Below are 16,895 nucleotides of genomic sequence, written 5' to 3' on the forward strand. Positions count from 1 at the left end.
ATCACTTGGACACAATTTATGTGTTTTATTCCAGTTTATGTGTAGATTCATTTTACATAAAACAGATCATTTTGAGTTCATAAGTTGATGGTCTGTTTTGCAAACCACTTAACAGAGTAAGTAAAATGTCCTCCTCCTGTCCACTTACACGGATATTACTTATGATGGTCGTATAGAATTTTGTGTTTAGATATGTCCTTGTTTCTCACACCATTTTCCCCCTTCCCATCTTTATAGCAGTAGTCCTTCTGTGAACATTTTTTGAGGGGTGGGTCAACTCTTCCTTTTATTAAAAAAAAAAAAAAGTCTTAAGCTGGATTTCTGGAATCGGAATTCTCATTTTAGAAAGTATGAGAGCCTGTAAAGACTGGTGATTCGTATAGCTGAAGTCCTTCCCAGGAAGGAGGTCTGGCTTAGCCGCCTCTGCCTGCCCCCGTCCCCCTCAGTGTGTGGGGGGCCTGCTGCTTTGGCATTGCACACCACAGGTTACTTTGTTTCTCATGTGGGTTAGCATTCAGGCTGCTTCTCGATTCCTGAGATTGTAGGTAGAGGTTTGGGAGATACGCCTTTGTCTGTAGCTTGTTCTGCCTTTGTCACTTTCTTCCCTCCGTCTGTATGTCAGGGGTGAGGTCACAGGGCAGGGGATTTGAGGGTGTTAATAGCACACAGGTTGTGTGGTTCTGGCTCCAGGCGAGGCAGGAGGACTCACCCACTAGAGCTGGGGCTGGGCCTGTCGTGATTTTGCCACTGCTTGACTCCTGCTTTCCTGACCGTAGAAGGTGAAGGTATCCTTGGCATGATGGATTTCCCAGCTGACTTTCCTTTTGGGAGCAGAGATGTGGGAATCCCAAACGCATCCATTATCTGAACTTGGAACCGTGGACACTGGAGAGCCACATACATCCCTTCAGGGCCCTTTCAGAAGTCTGTGACCTGTGTCACTTTCCTCGATTTTTTTTTCCCCCAAATGAAAATAACGGGTAGGAACAGCTGGGGGAACAGCAGCATGGCAGCATCTCTTAAAGCAATCACGCGCAAGGGAGAAACCCACGTGCTTGTTTATTTTCTCTAATGCCTCGCGAATGCAATCAAAGACCCAGGTTTTGTTGCCGAACTCAGATTTTTAGGGAGTAAGCAGCAAGGTATATTTGCAGGCCCATCTGCATCTTGGAGCGCGTGCCCCCGTGGAATGGCTCAGCATCAGAGCCATTAGCTGTCGGTACCAGATGTTCCCCACAAAACGTGCACCAAAGGCGGACTTGGGTGGTTCATCAAGATGCAAGAAAGAAACAGCTGTTCAGGGAAGAGGGAGCTGCTTGTGTCTGCATCGTTGCTCGAGCCCATCGCTTTTCCCCATCAAAGCTCAGAAACAGGAGGAGATAAAAAATTACCCCAACCAATCAGTGTGATAGAACTGTCATTAAAAGGTTATGATAATTATCTACGGGGGAGGCAAATGTGTTTACCATTCATTAACGCTCCGCTTGCTGTCTTTTCTAATGAGAAGTAGGTAGAAACGTCTAGAGGAGTAAATAAAAATAAGAGAATGGCTTTGAGGGAAAACAGAAGAGCCCAGGAAAGGAGCCCAATTGAGAGAGAGAGAGATGACCTGCCAAGTGAATGTCGGGGTTTGTGTTACTTGAGAGAAAACGGTTGAAATGAAACAGCCAGACCTGGGTGATCCCAGGAGCTGGAGCCCTTTGCTCCCTTGAACGCCCTGGCTTCTTCCTCTTTGCCTTGGGAGAGGCAGAGTTGGCAACCTGGTTCTTCGCAGAAAATAATGTTTCAAACCTTGCCTTTCCGGTGCGGTTCGCAAGGTGGCAATTTCCATGTCACTGAACATGAAGGCTGGGTCTTAAATATAGCCAGCATGCGAATGCCCTGCAGGCGGTGACAGTGGCCGTGACATCACTGCCAAGCAGCTTCTTGTTATTTTGGAGCCGGGGAGGGGAGCAGCAGGAAGCTCAGCGGAGAGGAGATATTCTCGGCAGCGGCAGTAATGCACTTTCAGGAGAGGCAGCTGTCAAGTCTAGTGGTCTGGAAGTTTGCAGAGTTTATTTGTTCCGCGAGCAAACAAAAGTTCACCGAGTTCATCCCAGGTGCCAAACACAGACAAGGTACAGACACGTGAGACGCTCACCTGCCGTCACGCGGCTCACGCCACACAGCCATCACAAACACGTTTTTGTTTTAGGCAGAAGAGCTGTTTCTTCAAATGCAGTCTTTCTTGGAAGCTCCAAATGTAGCCTGCCTGAGAGCTGAGCTGCACGGGTTGGAGTGGAGGGTGGCCAGGTCCTGGAACATCACCTCCTGAGCCTCTAAACCCCCACGTGAACTGCTCCTAAAAAGGCAGTTTAGAAATGATCAGCTTGTGTGGAACAGGTTTTCCTTCAAGTTCGTTTCCCTCGTTTCTGGTAACGTGGAATAAGGAGTTGTTAGGACTGAACGAAACCCACAGATGGTCCCTGCAGCTCGTCTCCATGTTGTGAGGCTGTTTGCCTTCCCCAGGTGGTTTTGCTGGAAGCGGAGTTAACTGTGTCTTATGAGACATTCCTGTTTACCTCCTCTATCCGGCGTTGGCCTGTCAAGTCCCACAGTTCAGTCTCTCCCTTTCTCAGTCCCCCCCTTATTTGGCTCTTTTCCTTTTTTCTGTAGCATCGATCATCTTCTGATATGTTACTGATTATAATCAGGCGTTACTGCCTTTTCCTCTTATGCTGTAAGCCTCGTGGGGGCAGGGACCTTTGTCTCTGTTTGCACGTGGGCCTGTCTTGTGGGCTTGTGCATTGCCTGGCACCAGTGGAACTAGAAATTTGTCAGATGAACAAGTGAGCACTTCCGTGTTGTTGCTCTGCTGTGCTTCTTAAGTTTCTAAGGTCCTCATGGCCTGAGATGGCTGCTAGAGCCCCAGCCATTACGTCTGCATTCTAGGTAGCAGGAAGGCGGAAGCAGAGGAAGGATAAAAAGAATATGTGCCAACTTTTTCAGGAGATTACCCGCAACTCACTCAAAATATTTCCTTCTATATTTCATTGGCTGTACTCTGTTAGGGATTTTGAGAAATGCGTGTGTGTGTGTGTGTGTTTATGTGTTTTTAGTAGAACACATTATCACCCTAATTAAAACAGGAGAAGGGAAGAACAGGTATTTTGGAAGGTAAACAGTGGCCTGTGTTGCGTGCCTTAGACATAGTGAACTCTCATAGAACTAAACTGAACATAGAAAAACCCACTTCTGTTGTTCCGTGGAATCACGAGGCAGCTTAAGTTCTGTTCTGTGGACATCTGTGTATCAGGTTGACCTTATGGTAATTAACAAAACAACTTTTGAGTCAGAAAGACCTTGGCTCAAATTCCTGTGTGAAGCTGTGTAACCTTTGACAAGTTACTTTACGTCTCTGAGCCTCAATTTAAAAAGTCTATGAGATGGAGCTAATATAGACCCTCTTCAAGGGTGAGGGTGAGGATTAAGTGAGATAATGCAGGTAGAGAAACGTGGCCTGGTGTCTGAAGCCCGGAAAGTTAGTAAATGGAGGTTGTTATACGTTATCACTGTCCTCAGGTATATTTTCTAGATGTCATCCACAGATGACAGATGATTTCTGTGTTCCAGAAGCTCACAGAGGGCATTCTGGAAAGAGAGAACCGTCTGTGCAAAGGGAGAGAGGAAGGAAGCGGGATGACGTGCTGAGAAAGCTGCAGGTTGCCCTCGATGGCTGTGGCTCAGCATCCTGGGGTCCAGGGTATATTTGGGGACTGACTGAGAAAGGTTCTTGAAGGGCAACCTGGGGACAGAGTCCAGAGGCCCCAGTGAGGCATTTGGACAGTGGGGGAACTAAGCAAGGCCTTTAGGAAGGAGAATAATGGATCTGATCTATTCTATGGACATTGCCCTCTTCAGGGCCCCACAGAGAAGTGGATGGAAGAGGGGAGGGGAGAGTCTGGGCTGGAGATGCCCTGAGCCATTCAGGCAAGAGATGATGCTGGCCACAACTAAGCAGGGCCTGCGATTCTAGAGGGAAGATGTGGGCGAGAGCGAGGGAGTGTCTACACTGGCTAGTGCGAGGCTACTTGTCCTTCTGGGGTTAGAGTTTGTTTTCCCAGTAGACTTGGTTACGTGTGGGGTGGAAGGACAGTAAACAGAATGTCAACGAAGTATTTTTCATACACTCGGCATAGATTTTCCAGGTAGGAGATCACATCCAACCCAGGTCATTACTATGCAGTGCTTAGCTGCTTAATGATGTTGGACTCTTTGTGACTCCGTGGACTGTAGCCCGCCAGGCTTCTCTGTCCATGGGATTCTCGAGGCAAGAATACTGGAGTGGGTTGCCATTCCCTTCTCCAGGGGATCTTCCCGACCCAGGGATCAAACCCAGGTCTCTCTCATCGGAGGCGGATTCTTTACCAGCTGAGCCACCAGGGAAGCCCCACGTCCTTGCTAGCACCAATATTTTCACTGTAGACATTTAGTTCTGAGCCTGCGCCTCTTTGTTAACCTGAGCCAAGAAGTGGCAGGTCTTTTGAAGAGCGAGTCAGCATCGAAGCTTTAAAAACCTGCACCCGCTGCCCAGGAACGACAGCTAATGAGCTAATTATTGCCCATCAGTCATGTCTTGAGATCCTGTGCGCGAACCTGCATCCCTTTGTAATTACCAAGGTCACAAGGGACAGCTGGCCCCGAGCTTACAGGAAGGAGGTTGTCCCTGGGTCACCCGTGGGGTCACAGCCTGTGATTTCGGTTCATTTATGCAGATTGGGGCTAATTTGTTTTGGCTCCTTTGTCTGAAATAGAAATTGCTCAGCAGAGACAAGAGATGTGGTCATTTAACAAACAGATGTGCTGGGATGGGGAGTGTGAGGTTGGATGGGACCTGGGTTTTCCTCCAGGTTCATTGCTAATAGGGGTGACCTTGGCTTTCAGAGGACCTTAACCAGGTCAAGATGCCTTTTCTCCCTCTGCCATGTGACCATAGAGAGAAACTTAAAATTGTTGTTCAGTCACCAAGTCGTGTCCAACTCTTTGCCACCCCAGAGACTGCAGCACGCCAGGCTTCCCTGTCCTTCACCATCTCCCAGAGCTTGCTCAAACTCATGTCCCTTGAATAAGTGATGCTGTCCAACCATCTCATCTTCTGTTGTCCCCTTCTCCTCCTGCTTTCAGTCTTTCCCAGCATCAGGGTCTTTTCTAATGAGTTAGCTCTTTGAATCAGGTGGCCAAAATATTGGAGCTTCAGCATCAGTCCTTCCAATGAATATTCAGGGTTAATTTCCTTTAGGATTGACTGGTTTGATCTCCTTCCTGTCCAAGGGACTCTCAAGTGTTTGCTTATGTTGCTTTTTTAACTTTTTAAAAATACAGCTTTCAAATACATACTAAAGTAGATGGAAGAGTATAACAAACCCCCATGCGCTCGTCACCCAGCCTCGCAGTTATCCATATTATATTGCTCTTATTTTCATCCCATTCCACTCTACTTTTTTTTTTTTTAAGAAAATATTTATTTGTTTATTTGGTGGCTCTGGGTCTTAGTTGCAGCACGTGACCCACAGGTCTGTCAGAGGCTACCTGTTGTTGATGGGCAAACTGTCTTTACATTTTTTTGTCTTATTTTAATTCACTTTTTAAAAGATTACCTTCCGTTTGCAGTTATTACGAAATATTGGCCGTATTCCCCATGTTGTAAGAGCATCCCTGAGCCTGTCTTAACACCCCTGAGTCCGTACCTCCCACTCCTCCACCCCCACTCTGCCCCCTCCCCGCCTCCCCACTGGTTAAGCACTAGTTCTCTGTGAGTCTGCTGCTTTTATGGCAGAACATATTGCACCGACTAGCTTGTGTGTTTTCCTTGTACCATGTCTTGTTCTGTCTCATGTATATCCACTCAGTTAGTTTGCATAGCACCCCCACCTGAGCGCTGGGGTTTTCTCACGACGGATGAAGCAGCTTGAGGTCCCGGGACTGGGACTTGACCTTCTCTCTGCCTCCAGACCCTGTTGTCAGCCCCCCTTGACGGCCACTCTTATTTAAAAAAAAAAAAAAGAGTTTATTTATTGGCTGTGCTGGGTCTTCATGCTGTGTGGGCTTTTCCCTAGTTGTGGCATGCAGGGACTACTGTCTAGTTGGGGTGTACAGGCTTCCCATTGCGGAGCACGTTCTCTAGAGTGTGTGGGCTTCAAGAGCTGCAGTTCCCGGGCCCCAGAGCACAGGCTCAGTAGTTGTGGCTCACAGGCTTAGTTGCTCCGCAGCTTGTGGGATCTTCCTGGACCAGGGATCGAACCTGTCTCCTGCGTTGGCAGGCAGATTCTTTACCGCTGAGCCACCAGGGAAGCCCGATAGCCACTCCTGATGGTCATCAGATGGTTTTTGTCCTGTGCAATTGTGACTCGTGTAAGAACTCTCTCTCGTTCTGTCTCTTACTGGAGGGATTTTTGGTCCCAGCCATGGATGCTTCTAGTCAACAAGGTTGACAGCTTAAAAAGAGGCCGAGTCCTTCATTTTTGGCTGCTAGGAGGGACATTTCATCTTCCAGAATTGTCTGATTCTGAGCGCTCCATCTTGCTCCCCGTCTAAACTTCTCGGCCAGGCTCATGTCAGGTTATAACACGTGCCGAAAATGCCCCACATTTCGCCTTTCCCCCGAATCTTTATGGTGAAAGCAGCTTCTTTAGGATGTTTATGTGGCAAGACGTTGTGACAGGAAGACAAATTGTGGAGCTTTAAATCGAAGAAAAACAGAAGGCTATTTGTCTGATGTGTTCCAATTCTGTTCTTCTGCCCTCCTCGAGTTTGAATCATGGAGACAATTTCCTTTCGCGTTGAAGGTTAAACTGCTGGGAGGTGGTTTCTCAGGGGATGTTCTGTTAAAGCATTAAGAACAATTGGATGTAAAGTCCTTTCTTATTTCTGCAGATTTTGACATGGAAATCATTCAAAGTGTGGCTGTCTTTTACTCTTTCTTCAAAGAATTCTAAAAGCCCTGGAATGAAATGTATTTTAGGGAGTGTTGGGCTGCAGGCTTAACTGTAGTTGCCCAGAGAGAGAAAACACATTCTTTCTTTTGGAGGTTGAAGATAAATCCCCAGGCCTGAGTGGTCTTGGCAGGGCAGGCTGTCCCCTCCCCTTGGCGGCCCCTGCAACGCAGTAGGCTGTCCTTTTCTTCCTGGTCTCACTCTGGTTTATAATTATGTATGTGTGTGCATCTGTGATTAGAGTCTGTCTCCTCTGCGAGAGACTTGAGACTCGGGGGTGGGGCGTGGAGGGGATCTTGGCTTTTGCTTTCATCTCTGGCTCTTCATTCCCAGGCCTGAATCTAACACACAGGGGATGCTTGGTATCTTTGGGATTTGAGGATGAATGAAGCTTAAGTCAGGCTTTCCTTCTCACTCACCACCCCTGGCCCTTCCACCCCTGCTTCTTTCTGCTAGATGCCCTCCTGCTGGCTTTTCACTTGTCCACTTCCCGTTGGGCTGGCTGCCTCTCCTTTCCTCCAGCCCAGGCTGCTCTGGTCTTGTTGCCAGAGTGGTGATCTGAGGAGAAAACTCCAACCCACAAGAAATGGATTTGGTTGGGAGGTTTGTGACGGTGTAATTAGGTAGCTATGTGCACTTGGAAATATTCTGAGTATGATGTTGGTAGAAAAGCATTGTATTAATTCAGGAAACTCAGAACATGTACAGTTCAGCAAGCCTTTGAGAAGAATAGCGAGCATTGAGAAATGAGATGCTGAATGTTTATCTTCTTGAGAACCCAGGGGTGGGGTGAGCAAGGGATACCGTCACTAGCCAAGTGGAGGAAAGGGACTGGCTCTGGTGGAAGGACCCCAGACCCCTCAGTGGCCTGGTACAGGCCCAGTCCTCAGTGAGAGGTGGTCCCGAGCGAGTTTGAGTAGGGGTTGGCACCACGCGCTTCAATAGAAAATGAAAGGACAGACTGAGCTGGGTGGCTCTGAGCACCGTGGGCCCGAAACTGTCTCAGTTTATCCTACTGGAGCGGCCACACCAGGCCCAGTGATATGCCCCTGACAGTCAGGCTGACCTGGGTGGAGTCCTGACCCCTCGCTTCCTGCCGTGTGACTCTGGGCACGTCTGAGCCTGTGTGTGGAATGGGGGCGTGAGGACGAAATGCAGCCCAAACCCCCTGCTCAGACCTGGTTGTTGGCCACTAAGTGTAGACCCTGCCCCACGTCCCCCGGTTCAGGCCCAACTGGAAGCGAAATCTTCTTGGTCGGTGGGGGTCAATTGTTTCTCTAACGGTGGATTCAGGATGGGATTTGCAGCACACTTGCTGTGGGTTTTAGTTCAGTCCTCTTGTCAGGGACGCTCCGGAATTAATACGGCGTGGGTGTTGGTAAAAAGCACGTCTTGTTCATTATCTTAGCAATTAGCCCAAATGGAGCTTCCAAGTGACCCCCGCCGAGGACACCAGCCCAGCACAGGCTTTTGGCTCCAGCAGCGGCTGGTTCCTCTACAGGGCGTGATGATTCCCGCCAAATTAATCCCCAGCTTTGCCTAATCCCCACTGCCAACAGAGCCTGCAGAGTACTCCAGGGAGTTGGCTGCTTTCCCCACTCCACCATTCTCTCAGCGCTGATGGCTCAGAGTCCTATGTGTTTGGCCGCTTCTCTGAACAGAGGCGGGCTCTGAATCCTAGTAATCAGAGAGCCCAAGAGTGAGCAAGATAGGAGGATCTGAGAACTCTCACCATTTCACGTGATAGACTTTGGCTTCAGATGTGCTGGACTAAGCTTTTTCCGGCAAAGATGGTGAAATTTCACCAGCTATGCTGATGACATTTGAGGCCCCCTAGACTACATCTGCTTGGAGACGGAGCACTGTATTAACTAGGAGTTTATCTCATCAGTAGGAGGAGAATAGAAATCTCTCCTGACTGAGAGAACTCACACCTTGTGGGTATGGGGTTCGTGCCCCTGATGAACCTCTCTAGGAGGGAGGGAAATCCAGGGGCATTTGCCAAAGTGTTGCATCTGGTGCACACGGCAGAGCCTGTAGTTAATCACTGCTCTCTGCTGTGACCCCTTCTAAGGTCCCTGATATCTAGGGGTATTTTGGGTCCCTAGCATCTAAGTGCATCAGTATGACATCTAAGAAGTCCAAGTATCTAGAGTCCCTGGCATCTAAGTGTTCCAGTATCTAAGGTTCCTAGCATCCAGTGCCTCTGTATCCAGGGTCCCTAGCATCTAAGTGCATCAGTATTGAGGGTCCTTAGCATCTAAGTTCCCCAGTATCCTATGCCCCTAGGGTCTGAATATACTACTCTAAGGTTCCTAGCATCTAAGTGCCTTAGTATCTGGGTCTCAATCATCTCTTTGCACCAGGATATAAAGACTGTAGTATATTAGTGTCCCAGGATCTAGGGTCCGGTCACTGGCATCTTAGTGTCCCAGTGTCCAGGGTCCTTAGCAACTAAGCGCCCCAGTATCTAGGGTCTCTAGCATCAAAGTTCTGAATTATATAGGGTCACAGCATCTCAGCGCCCCAGTATCTAGGCTCCTTAGCATCTAAGTGCTCTAGTATCTAGGCTCCTTACGTCTAGTGCCCCTGTATCTGGGGTCCTTAGCATCTCAGGGTCCCAGTATCCATCTAAGTGCCCCAGTGTGTAGGGTCCTTACATCTAAGTGTCCCTGTATCTAGGGCCCTTCGCATCTGAGTGCATCAGTATCTAGGGCTTTAACCTGTCAGGGCCCCAATACCCAGGGTTTCTGCTCTCTAAGCCCTGTATTATCTGAGGTCCTTAGCACCTCGGGTCTCTAGCATCTCAGTGCCTGAGTATCTAGGAAGTCACTTCTGGTCAGAGTTGTTTCTTCAGTGAAAACCTATTCTTTGCCTTTCCTATGTCTGTGAACCCTAATAAGGACCCTATGGAAAGGGCAGGCTAGACAAGCATCTCAAATAACGTGGTTCTGAGACCTCGGAGGATGGCAGGCTTCACCATAGCCAGGAGGAGCAGCGAGCCCATGCTCACGGGCAGGCGTGGTGATGATGCCAGTGAAGCTGAGCGTCCACAGTCCGTCCTGTCCCTGGTCCTGCTGGGCCCCCAGAACTCCCCCCATGCCACTTTCTCTCCATATCTGCACTGCAGGTGGGCGTCGTAGGAGTAAATGTCAGGCTGTAACGTGAAGAAGCTCTCGTCTGCATGGAGAATGCTGGGCCTCCATATAATTTGCACCCCCAGTCTTAGTCCTCTAAGCTGACCACCCGGGTGACATAACAGGGGTAAGTGTGCTCTTCTGGCAGCCCACCAGCTTTGAAAGGTCACAGCCAGAAAGCTGGTCCGAACACAGCGGTGAAGAATTCCGTGGTGCTGTTATCTGACTGCATGCACGAGTGATGGCCGGAATAGACAGATTTACTGGGACGCAAAGGTGACTGGCTGTCAGCCTAGGAGTGGGCTGGAGGCAGCTAAGAAGGACTTTCTGATTGATGTGGGTTTCTTTAGGGGTGGTGAAAGTGCTCTGGAATTAATGCTAATTGTTGTAGAACCTTGGGAATATACTGAGGTCGATTGAGTTGTGCATTTTAAATGAGTGAATCGTGAATTATGTATATCTCAATAAAAGTGGAAAGCAGTACATGGGGATTTTAAGCTAAACAAAATCATATGTTCATAACAGCTGTCTTTAGTCAAACACTGGAAAACTAACTGGGCGCAAGGGTCAGTACCATCCCTGTTTGCTGATGGCTTCAGAACATCAGCGTGAGGACAGTGGTGACTTTGCCTTTTGGGTTCAGAGCAGTAGAGACTTGATTGCTTTCATCTCTGGCCCTGCGCTATGAGCACCTCATATGTGCATGCTTTTGAGATACGCAGTCATCTTTCTCTGGCTTCCCTAATTCCACTCGAGATGCTGACATGCTATAACTGATCAAAGCACACACCAGTTACGTTTTTGACAGAGATCCAGTAATAACATTTTCATCTTTCATTTGCGTCACAGTTTCCTGCCACCACCCCCCCCCCCCCCGCCCCCCCAGAGTGTCTGTCTGGTACTTCACAACAGTCTTGGGGTTGATATGATTAATCTCACTGATGGCCCTTAAAGTGACACTGACCTCTTTTCTGACCTTCAGATGTACAGATATACGATATATAGACTGTTTTCTCCTCCCAGTTTGCTGTCCAGTCTGCTCTACCTTGCTCTGTGCCCCAGGAAGTGCACCTTGATGGGCTGGATCACTGGGCTCCCCTGCCCCCAGCTTCTGGTGGGGCTTGGCCCCTTTTGGTCCAGTGGGAAGCTCAGGCAGGAGGAAGGCAAGGTCAGAGCGTTGTTCCCCCAGCCCCTACCTGCTAGGCTGTGGGTTGTGTTCTCGTGCTGGGGGCCACGGCTGCTCCTGTGCTCACCTATGTCCCAGTGGGTCTGGGAACCACTTCCTCCCTCCCCCTCCAGGCCTGAAGGATTGTGGGGTGGGGGTTTCCACCATCACCAGCCCCTGTGTCCCCTCTTGGTTTCCCCTCACCTCCTCCTTCCCTTGGTAGAGAGTCTCTTCATGAAGCCCCATGACCTCTCGCTTTCTGCTGTGTGTTTCCTGCTGGGCTGTGACTGAAGCTCCAGGCCTGGTCTAGCTTCATGACTTTGCTCTTCGTTATTCCCCCTCCAAGAAACACTGTTTTCCCAGGTCTTGGCCTGGATGGGTCCTTCCCAGACTTAGCACCACTGTCACGGCTTGAGGGGCCTCGCCTGTCTGCCCTCTAAGTCACTCTATCCTAGTCCCAAGGCTTCCTTTCTTCATAGTACTTTGACCTTTAAATCGTCTTTGACGTTGTTGACTGGCTTGCCTCGTCCAGGGTGTCCTCCTAAGTTGACCAGCGGTCGGCAGACATTTTCTGTAAAGGCCCAGAGAGTTAGTAGTTTCGTCTTTGCGGGCCATAGGGTCTTTGTTGCAGCCACTGAAATCTGCTTTTATAGTAAGAAGGTGGTCACAGATAAGACCTGAATGAATGCATGTGTCTGTGTTCTGATAAAAGTTTATTTACAAAAACAGTGGAGCAGAAATTTGTGGTTGTTGTTGTTTAGTCTCCAAGTCAAGTCTGACCCTTTGTGACCCTGTGGACTGCAGCATGCCAGGCTTCCCTGTCCTTCCTTATCTCCTGGAGTTTGCTCAAACTCATGTCCATTGAGCCAGTGATGCCATCTAATCATCTCATCCTCTGTCACCCCTTCTCATTTTGCCCTCAATCTTTCCCAGCGTCAGGGTCTTTTCCAATGGGTCGGCCCTTCACATCAGGTGGCCAAAGTATTGGAGCTTCAGCATCAATCCTTCCAGTGAATATTCAGGGTTGATTTCCTTTAGGATTGACTGATTTGATCTCCTTGCTCTCCCAGGGACTCTCGAGAAGATTTGTGGTAGGTAAATTTTATCTCAGTAAAGCTATTAAAGCAACAAAATAGGCAGTGCAATGTATTTGGCCTGTGGGTCATAGTTTTAGAACCTTGAACTAGACTGAGAACTCGGTGAGCATTAAGACCTTGCTGTCCTACTCGTTTTGGGCCCCAGACTTTGGATGGGGCCTGTCCCATAGCAGGCGTGTAGTACATGGTCCCTGAATGCACACATAGTGAACGCCTCTGCGTAGGTCGTTGTGCTGAGCAGGGGCAACAGTGGAAAAACAAGACAAAACCCCTTTGGCCTTGCTGCCCTGGAGGACACGCAAGCGTGTGTTCATTGTACAGCACAGCTAGTGTTCCCGATGGACGGGAAAGTGTCGTGTGGGAGCTCACAGCTGGATCGGCTCACTGCTGGGAACATTGGGGGCTGGCCTTTAAGGGGAGCACCCTGAGCTGCATCGGGTTTTGGCAGGTGGACAGGGGAGATACTAGGAAGGCAGGCTTTTCGAGAAGGGTGGGAGAAGTACGGTATGTTTGAGGGACGGGACTCTGCAAACCCAGAGCAACAAAGGGACCCAGAGGAACATACTGGACAGGGCCCAGATCCTGAGAGTCCTGCATGCTGTGCTTTGGGACTTGGTGGTCAATGTCCTGTAGGCAGTGGAGGGCCTGCAGGAGGCTGAGCGGAAGAATTGTCAGTTGACACATTGTCATCACGGATGGTACAGAGGGTGGGCTGGAGACGCAGGTAGCAGCCTGTCTAGAATCTTCTTGCCCACGAGCGGGTCTTGGTCTGGGGTGAAGTCTTGAGAGGATATATCGTTCTTCAGGCTGTATTTTACCTTCAGTCAGGACCAGGGACTGTTCCCTGCCTTGAACTTGGTAGGGGCGCGAATGGAAGGCAGGCTGATGCAGTCCTGTTCCTGCAGGACTGAGGGATGGCACTGCTGTTGGTGCAGGAGGATGAGTGGGTGATGGCGAGGAGGGTTCACATCTCCACTTTCTAGCGGGGTGGGGTGGGGAGGAGGGACAGTCACAAGTACTGTTGACCCTTGAACAACTTGGGTTTGAACCGCATGGGTCCACCTACACACGGGTATTTTTCCATAGTAGATACTACAGTCCCGCGTGGTCCCTGGTTGATGGATTCTGCAAATGCCGGGACTATACTGAGGGCCAACTTTAAGTTGTATGCAAATTTACCTCTGCGTTGGTCAACGGTCAACTTGACCTTAACTGAAAAATTTCCGAGAGTATGAGTACTGAGAAGACAGTAAAAAATGGTGAACGTGAAGCAGGTGGGGGGACATATGGGGGCAGCTGTTTCCCTAGTTGTTGTTCAGTTGCTCAGTCGTGTCTGACTCTTTGTGACCCCGTGGACTGCAGGAGGCCAGGCTTCCCTGTCCTTCACTGTCTCCTGGAGTTTGCTCAGTCTCATGTCCTTTGAGTTGATGATGCCATCCAACCATCTTACACTGTGTCACCCTCTTCTCATCCTGGCCTCAATCTTTCCCAGCATCAGGGTCTTTTCCAAGGAGTCAGTTCTTCACATCAGGTGGTCAAAGTATTGGAGCTTCAGCTTCAGCATCAGTCCTTCCAAAGAATATTCAGGCCTGATTTCCTTGAGGATTGACTGGTTTTGATCTCCTTGCAGTCCAAGGAACTTTCAAGAGTCTTCTCCAACACCACTTGGTGGGGGTCACGGATGGAGGAGTTGGGATTGGAAAGTTGAGAAGGCATCGAATCTCCCGTGATTGGGGCAGATTGATCCAGATAGAGGGAATGCCCTGAGGTGAAGATGAGTGTGGGGTGTGTAAGGGTTGCAGAGAAGGCCAGTGTGACCAGTACAGAACCCTTGAAGGGGAATGAGATACAGAATTAGCCTGGTGACACTCCAGGAGCCCCATCATGCAGGCAACCATAAGAAGTCTGGGAAACTTCTAGTTAATAAAAGTCTGGGAAGAATTTCCAGTTGATTGAGATTTCTAGTGAATAGGATACTAGCTAGCTATGCCATTTTAAGAGGACTGGTACCCTAGTGAATTGGGTGCTTCCCAGGTGGTGATAGTGTGTAGAATCTGTCTGCCAATGCAGGAGACCTGGGCTCAATCCCTGGGTTGGGAAGATCTCCTGGAGAAGGAAGTGCAACCCACTCCAGTATTCTTGCCTGGAGAATCCCACGGACAGAGGAGCCTGGTGGGCTATAGTCCATGGGGTCACAGAGTCATACATGACTTAGCAACTGAACAACAACAAACACAGTGATTTGTTATGTAACGGGAGTTTATAAGACACACTTGGGAGTCCTTGATAGTGCAGGTTCCAGGCTTTCAGAAGTTGAGCCATTGCATTGTTCCTTCTGGCCCAGCGTTACAACTTTGAGATTTAGAACTGTTTACGAGTGTGTTCCTTTTCAGTTGTTAATATTTTTTTTTAAAAACTTCTCACTTTGAAATGGGCTGGCATTCGAAAGCTGTGTGAGCAGTCTGAGCATTTGGCTTGTTTTTAATCCTGGAATTTTCTTATTTTGGGCAGTGAAATTCACATGGAGTGTGTTTATTCATGCTTCCTTGACTCACTTCTCCCACGACTGTTCTTGCATTTGCATTGCCACCGTTTGAATGAATCAAGAATCTGTCAGGTTTAGTCTTTTGAGGAACAGATAAGGAGAGCTGATCAGAACTTTCCAAGAGGCATTAGCTTCTTATTAAGTGGAAAATGCACGGTTTTACATGGAAGCGAGTGTAAATAGAATAGGCCCGTGGTTTTGCTCTGGAGTCCTCATCACTCAGTCTGCCTTGCCAAATGTGCTTCTTCTGGGTAATTGTCCTAAAGCATAGAGTAGGTTGAATGACACTCCTCCTGCAAATATCTTTTTCCTATCACACCATGCTTTCTAGTTATCAGATGGTGCTATGTGGCTTGTCAAGCCATTCAGCTTTCAGTGGCATGGAAAGTGGCAGTGTCATTTTTTTGTCTCAGGTCAACTCACTTATGCTTAAGAAACAGCAAGAAGAATATGTGCAGTCAAAATTGTCGATCCTTTCGTTTCTCAATGCTTATTCAGCTGAACATTTTTTTATAAGCCTAGTTTATAGTCCTATTTTTATCATTCAAATATTAAAAATAAACTTTGATTCCCTGAGCACTTTTGGAGGGCATGTGTATCCTTTCGGGCTCTTGATGATAAGTGTCAGAAAATCCAGTGCAAATTGACAGAAGCAGAAAGGTGATTCAGGAGCTCCCATGAGCCAGTTAGGTTTGGCATCAGGCACAGCTGGATCCAGTGTCCATTTCTGTCTGTCTGTCTGGACCTCCTTTCTAGAGAGTTTCCACTCTCCGTGTTTTCCAAACATGAGACAGCCACAGCAGCTCCAGACCTCCTGTCTTTTCAGTGTTACGTCCAATGGGCAAGACAGAGTTTCTGGCCTCGGAGCAGTCAAACGGGAGACTCAGGCTTTGGGGCCAAATGTATGTCCATCTCTGGGTTGGTCCCTGTTGCTGGGAAGAGTGAAGGCCAGATTAGCCTGCTCTGAATTCTGCCCCCACCCTTGGAGGTGAGGGAGATGGAGGGATCTACTGCCAGGTGAACGTCCTGGGAGAAAACCAGGTATGCAGTTGATGTTCCTGCTGAGAGCAAAGCAGGTGCTGCCCCGAGATGGATCCTGTTTGTGTGTATCCCCCGGTGCCCCACGGGGGCCCAATGCAGTGCCTCACCTGTACTGGTTAGATTCAGAAATGTCCTCAGAATCTGACCACCTGTCCCTGAGAAGCTGCGGGTGAGGCTGCATGCAAGCTGGCCAGAGAGGGCGCTGCGGGGCAGGGCTGTGTTCCCAAGTCTGTGGGCAAGGACGGTCTCTCTTGTTATACAGATGAATATTTTTACTTCCCTAATTACCTTTATTTGGCTAAGTTTTAGAAAATAGAATATAACCCATCAAATCTATGAGTTTTCATATTCCATGGTTTTGGACAAGGTGATGTAAGAAAGTGGGTCAATTAAAAAAATATCGCAGAAACGTTAGCATGGGTTCCGTTGTTGTTCAGCCACCCAGTCATGTCTGATTCTTCATGACCCCACGGACGGCAGCACGCCAGGCCTCCCTGCGGTAAAAAGCTTGGGAGTGACTGCTGTGTGCGCAGGCCTGGCCCAGGGGCAGTAAGGGGTGGGTCTTGAGGCAGAGTGCCCAGAGCCCCCCAGCGCTGCCCACATGGGCTGTGTGACCTTGGACTTCTCGCCTGCCCTCTCTGGGCCAATCCCCCTGTGAAGTGGGCCTTCCTTGGCGGGTGGTTGGGAGGATTATGTGAAGTGCTTAGGACAGTGTGAACACGTGATGCAGGTTTAGTCTGTGTTGGGTATCCGTAGTGGTGGTACTCATGGTACCAGTGCTGCTGCTACTAGTATTAAAGATGTGCCTCAGGGTTAAACACGTGGCCTGGAGGGTCGGTGAAGTGGGTCCATTAGTTCATTAATGAAATGTGTTCGCTAAGCCTCTGCCCTGTGCCGGCTGTGGAGGTGAGCAGGCAGGCCTCCAGCGTCCCGTGGGAG

The 16,895-nt window shown here is 49.0% G+C and overlaps 1 protein-coding gene across 4 annotated transcripts in view; it reads left to right on the plus strand.

The window, feature by feature from the left end:
- SNX29 (sorting nexin 29) overlaps positions 1-16,895 on the plus strand; it is a 580,903-nt gene that overhangs the window by 151,464 nt on the left and 412,544 nt on the right. The gene's annotated exons all lie outside the window — the stretch shown is intronic.

Source organism: Cervus elaphus, chromosome 10, assembly GCF_910594005.1.
Source record: "Cervus elaphus chromosome 10, mCerEla1.1, whole genome shotgun sequence".
NCBI classification, from domain to species: domain Eukaryota; kingdom Metazoa; phylum Chordata; class Mammalia; order Artiodactyla; family Cervidae; genus Cervus; species Cervus elaphus.